The sequence below is a fragment of the Gekko japonicus genome, unplaced genomic scaffold, assembly GCF_001447785.1.
Source record: "Gekko japonicus isolate JY-2015 unplaced genomic scaffold, Gekko_japonicus_V1.1 scaffold1338, whole genome shotgun sequence".
NCBI classification, from domain to species: Eukaryota; Metazoa; Chordata; class Lepidosauria; order Squamata; family Gekkonidae; genus Gekko; species Gekko japonicus.
In genome coordinates this window covers 170543-176969 of record NW_015173168.1, presented here as the reverse complement: position 1 = coordinate 176969, position 6427 = coordinate 170543, and the positions used below count along the sequence as shown (strand labels likewise).

At 40.3% G+C, this 6427-nt stretch overlaps 1 protein-coding gene across 2 annotated transcripts in view; it reads right to left on the bottom strand.

Annotated features, from left to right (window-relative positions):
* ERGIC2 (ERGIC and golgi 2) overlaps positions 1-3024 on the bottom strand; it is a 44379-nt gene extending 41355 nt beyond the window's left edge. For both annotated transcript variants that reach the window (XM_015422526.1, XM_015422527.1), the window contains exon 1: positions 2787-3024. The gene's annotated coding sequence lies outside the window, so the exon portion shown is untranslated. The remainder of the gene's footprint in view (positions 1-2786) is intronic.
* Between the last annotated feature and the right edge of the window lie 3403 nt (positions 3025-6427).

The following is a 6427-nucleotide window of genomic DNA, read 5'->3' as shown; positions in this document are numbered from 1 at the left end:
AGTTGATACGACATTGCCAGTATTTTGAAACTCCAAGAATTTAAATAGCCCAGCTGATGCATCAAGAACCTGGCTGCTCCAATAAAGTAAAGGTAAAGGTTTCCCTTGCTTGAAAGCCAGTCAAATCCGACTCTAGGGTTGCAGTGCTCATCTCCGTTTCCAAGCCGAAGAGCCAGCGCTGTCCGAAGACATCTCCGTGGTCATGTGGCTGGCATGACTAGACGCCAAGGCGCACGTAACACTGTTACCTTCCCACCAAAGTGGTACATATTTAACCACTTGCAATTTTTTGCTTTTGAACTGCCAGGTTGGCAGAAGCTGGAACCAGAGATGGGAGCTCACTCCGTCTTGCGGCACTCGGGTCTCAAACTGCTGAACTACCGACCTTCCAGCCTGCAGTTCAGCATCTGAGCCACTGCTCCAATAGTTTGCACTAAATAATCCAGAGTAAGGCTATCAGGGTTAAGAATCCTCCAAGTATGAGAAAGTACATCAGATGTTCAGGTACTATTAAGATGATGAGAAGTCGGATCCTATACATGTTTACTCAAAAGTAAGTTCCATGGTGTTCAGTGGGGCTTGCTCCTAAGTAACAGTGCATAGAATTATACTGCAATTCTAGTCCACGTATTAAAATAAATACTTGACATATTAGAATACTAGAATAAATGTTAGGTGTCGGGAAAAAATTAAGAGATTACATATTTGCTTTCATATTACATTGCAGATGCTTTTATTGTGAAAAATGCAAATCAAGTTGAATCTGTGTCAGAAACGGAAACTGCCAAAACAGCATACTGAATCTAGGGGGCTAGTGTGGTGTGGTGGTTAGAGCAGGACGTGGGGACTTGGGTTTAACCTTTATTTTACCAGGATCTCACCAGATTACCGGTCTTTCTCAGTTTAACCTACCTCACAGGGATGTTGCAAGCACAGAAAAGAGGGGAGAACCATGAAAAGCACCCTGAACTCCTTGTAGGAAGGGCAGAATACGAAATTTATAGGAAGAATTAACCATCAACCAAGCATCTGCTCGGCTTTTCCGCAGCATTATCTCAACAGTAAGTGAAAAAGATATAAACAAGAAAACGCTAAAGAACAAATAGGAAAGGCAAGTAATGGAAGAAAGCAAGGAAGGAAAAGCAAGGAATGGAGAGAGAAGGTAGTAAGTGGGGCAGGGGGGCAGTGCTATTGTATTAATTCCATATATATTTTACAAACTCAGACAACTCTAGGTTATATATACTGTACATAAAGTTCAATAATTGTCCCCCTATACTCCGGAAACTATTTTTCTCAGTTACAAGGATCCCAAGATCACTCTAGCAATTGCAAAATTTGTCTCAGTCCTTTTAGCCCTTGTATCAAAAAAATAAGAAATAAGTGTTTTCTGCTGCTCAAGGTTCATGAATCAACGAGCTTCTAGGGGTACAAAAGGAAAGACAAGATGAAAAGAGATTGAACAGAGCTGAGTTTAACAGTTTGTTGGCCACAAGGCACCCAAGTGTTGTCAAAGCATATGGATAGGTTCAGTTCAGTGTTATGGTCCTTAGACCAGTTATACAAAAAGAGGTACCCCTTTACAGTATTCCAAAATTTTAAAATACATCAATAAAACATTAAGAACAAATTAAAATTTAATCTAATGCCTAACTGTCGTAACTATCTAACTACCACAGATTTTCCATAATCTGAGTATCGCCATATATGGATAGGTTATTTTTACAACTGATCAGAATAATCCGAAGTGCATCTACTCCAAATGCAACTCATGTCTATTCAGCGGCACTTACAGAAAAGTGTTCTTAGGATAGCACTGGACGTCACCTTTACATTTAGAATGTCTCCGTTGTAAATATTAATGCAAGACAGAAGATGTGCAGTGCAAACATATGCATGGTTACTCAAAAGTCCCGCTAAACTGGATGGGACTTGGTCCCTAGAAAAGGAGTTTAAGGTAGCAGTTTTAAAGACAGTTTCACAGACCAAGCTTAAAAGCTCAACCATCAGCATGTATATTCAGAAGGAAATCCCACTGAGTCCAATGATACTATTAAATGTGCTTAGGATTGCAGCCTTAAGCACCTGTGTGCATCTCTTACATCAACCAAGTTTAAATCAAAATCAAATCAAAAATACCCTCTATTCAATAATTTGAAATTTGAAGTCACGGAAACGTATACTAGGCTTAAGTGGGTATGTAATATATGAAAGTAGAGATCTGTGGTGCCCGAATTGCTTCAGAGTTTTCAAAATGGCTTTTGTATTTTCCTCCTCTGTAACCAAGTTTACTCATAGTAGCCAAAGCAAAATCCAATCCCCAAAGCTGCGTAGTACCTTTTATGACAGCCAACCAAAATAACACAAAACAGCGGGCAAGCTTTCGAGTTTCAAGAGAAGTCTTCATCAGGCTGGGTGTTGAAATACAGAAAGGGAATGCAGCTAGCCCAGGAGGGGCTTCGGGGTATCAACGGTCTAAAGACGTCTCTACAAACGTTCCACTGCTACACTTATCGCCTGGGTTAGAAGGGCCGGTCGATTTCAAAACAGCATTTTCTACTCCTCTCGAACAACATCCACGCATTAAAAAGAGACGCTTTTTTGAGCGGCACGTGCGAATGTGTCACTTCTGAAAGCCACCCTGAGGCGCCTGGACTCAGAAGTGGGGAACGAGCCATCCAAACACAGGACGGATCCCTATTCCCCCAGCTGGGGAGAAGGTGCGAATGCCTGCAAAGGCGGGGATGGGGAAAGTGTAAAAGGCAAAGAGAAAAAGGGATACCCACCGGGAAGTTCCAGGTGTGCGGGGAGCACTCAGGGTAAGGGAGGTAAAGCTTTGGTGGGCGAGAACGGGAGCACGTTACCTCTCGCCACCCTTCCAGGGCTCCCAGGTTCAGGGCTCGCGCCTCATCTGCGCCCCTTTTTCCAAGCGACCACCCACCGCCTCTGAGTTGGGAGGTGGGAACCACAGCGGCGCGCCGGTGGAACCTTCGAAGCGGGAGAAAGGAGGCGGGGGGAGATTAAAAAAAAGGGGAGGCCGGCACGCACCACGGGGCGGGGGAAGGCGATCGCAGCCACCCGGACCAATTAGAAAGCTACTCATGACACTCCACCTTTCCCTCTTTCCTCTTCCCCTCCCACTTTCAGAAACCATAAAGAACCAGGAAGGGAAGGAGTAAGAAGGAAAGCGGTCGGAAGTATGTTTGCGCGCGCGCGTGCTGTTCTGTCTCTGCCCCTCTTTGTGGTAGACTTGGCTCCACCTTTTCCGAGCTCTGCGCTTGAGAGCGCTCTCTCAGGCGCTATCGGGAGTGTTCAAGTGGTGCGTTATGTGGGTTTGGTGGTTTCATTTTAAATATTTAAGCTCCATTTTAGCTAATATGACAGGCCCGTCCTATTCCTACAAGGTTTACTGCCTTTTGAATGATTCCTCCCCTGATATAACTGAGAAGGTGTCAAAGTTCTTACAGCTTGCCATAAAGCTGCACCAGGAGAAGCTTCGGAAATAACTCAGGGTATTATCTAATTGTTCTATAATATATTCTTAATTTATTACTTTCGTATCTTGTTTATCTTAATTGCAGGGGTAGAAAATGGTCAGTAAAATCAGTAAAAGTCAGTTTTTTTCATCTTGGTCAGTATTTTGTCAGGTTTTTTTTTTTTTTTTTAAATGGTCAGTTAAGTCAGTATTTCTTTGATTTTTGTGAATGCAGTTTGTGGGGGTGGGTTGTTTTCATTACTGCATTTTGAGGGAAAACATGATTACTTCCCACTGAGAAGACAGATTGTTTTTAGTTCAGTTATGAAATACTTTAAGGACTTTGTTCCTAAGAGTAAAAGTGATTTGGTGAAATTTTCCACAATGTATAGAGACATAATTAACCTCTTAAAACATGAGACAATGAAAGCAGAGGTGATATTTTTTGCACGAGTGCTTGTTCATTTACAGAGTTTACTGGAGTGTTCCAGAAAGAAGAGCCTTTGGTGCATGTGATGCACAGTGAAGTCAAAACACTCACAAGAACCATAATGAATCGTGTTTGTAAGAGTTCAGCACCATTGTCTCTTGAAGCCTTCAGTGATGAGCACTACAGACCTGTGAGAGAAGTAATCAGTGAAAGTAGAATCTGACAAACTGAAAAAACTTTCTGAAAAGGAACAGCTACTCTTTTTAACAGGAGCAAAAAAACATTTCATAGCAACTGGCAAACACCTTTTACTCCATTTATCTTTGGACAAGCCCATCTTCAGATATCTTCAGTGTTTAGCTCCAGCACAGAGGGTCAAGGAAGGAACCCACAAGGATATAATGAAAGTAGCAGCAGCACTCCCAATGGGTATTTCACTGGACATGATTGCAGATGAATAGAAACTTCTTAAGACTTGAAGATGAAACTGCCAGTGAAACTTGCCACATAGATACATACTGGAATCAGTTCTTTGAAAAGACACACCCACTGGTTACCAAGGTGGTGAAAGCAGCATTATCATTATTGCATGGTAGTATAGACATAGAAAGAGGGTTTTCAAAAACTGAACACATTTTGACCAATGAAAGGGCCTGGATTTCAGAGAGAACTTTGAATGCCCACCTAATCATCAAAGAAACTTTATATTATGTATATGAAAACAATGTATATCATGTTAATATCACACAGGAGCTTTTACAGTTGGCAAGAGCAGGGGAAAAGGCAGTTAGAAAGGTTTAAGAAGATAGTGAAAAGGATAGTATACAAGGAAGCAAAACTGAAAAAGCTGAGACAACAGAACAAGAAGAGGATGACTGCTCGAACGTTGCTAAATGATGCAACCAAACGTGTAAAGGAAGCTACTGAGAAAAAGGATATGGTAGGATTCAACACAGCACAGCTCATGCTAGAAGGAGTGGAGAAAGCAATGGAAGAAGAGGACAAGAAAAAAATGCTTGTGGATGCAGTGTGGAAAACTGTTGAGAAATTAAAGAGTTTGTTAATAACTTTTTCATCAAAAAACCAAAGATAAAGTCAAAGCAAAGACAAGTCTTACCTTACAGTAATTATGTTTTGTTGTCATAATGATTACTTTATGTGTGGTTTTAATATGTTTTGCTGTTTTATTATCTACAATATGTGATTATTTTTAAAAGGAAATCTTTTTTTACGTTAAATTTTGAACAATAATGAAAACATCGTCCTATCTTCATTTTAAAACATTCAATAAAAAGGTGTACAATCCTTTTATCTGGATAACATCTGACTATGGTGCTGGCTATGGGGATGGTGGAGGCCAGATAATAATCATTTGTGATGAAGTCCTAGTTTTACTTTTAAAACACTAGCTTATCAATAGGCCGACATTAGATTGTTCAGTAATTTGTCAGTATTTGGTCAGGTTTTTTGGAATTTTGGTAAGTAAAATCAGTATTTTTGACCCTCTGACTAGTTTCCACCCCTGTAATTGTTATATGACAATAAAGGCTGATTGGTTGATTGAAGTTTACAGGGGGAAGAAAAATATTCTGAAAATGTATATCATCCTCAGACCAGAGTGTGTACACTGAAAGTACCTTTGGTGTAAATCCTGAATAGATAATTTAAACACTACCAGTAATCTACTAAGAGACATATTATGAGCCCGAAGCCCATTGGCTGGAAATAGCAAACAATTGCAAATGCTGGCAAATAAGGGTGGATTTTTATCTCTTAAATTAGAAGTTGTATCCTACTGAGCTGTTAGTGACACAGGCCTGAAGTGCCAATCCTCTTGCATAGCAGATTAGGGAAAATGGATATTTTTTCCACTTTCTAGAGTTTCTGCTCTTGAATCAACTTGTTTGAACTCATTGTCACATACAAATCTAGCAGCTGTCCAGAAAGAAATGAAAATGGGTACTATATTGTAATTTGATGAAGACGTAATTCTTTGGATAAACTAGTCCCAGAAGTTGGAGGCAAAAAAATAAATAAAAAGCAACAGGATGAAATGGATCAGATACCTAACAGACACCTCAAGAATTTACAAGAAGAATTCATTTACTGATTTAACAACTGCATTCGAGCTTCAAACCTGATCGTGCAAGCAGTACAGAAGCATACACATTGGCTAGAAAAAGAATTTGGGAGAAGCAAAGAAACTGACAATAATGAACACCTTGACAGGAAATCTAGAACTCCGAAGATGTACAGCATTCTTGAACACTCACCTGAGTATGACTCCGACCAAATGTAGGTTTATGGAAGGTGGAATCTGGCTCAGATATCCTTCCTGAACTATGCAAAACAGGTCAACATTCTGTTTCTACATCCTTCTTATTTGGATTCGATCCAACAAAAACACAAACTCAGCTCCTGAAGGATTTGTCAAGGAAATATTGTGTATAGACTATAGTCTACAAGGACACATTTATTCTGTTAATTTATATACTGCTTTTCTTTCTTGGTGTTCAAGGCAC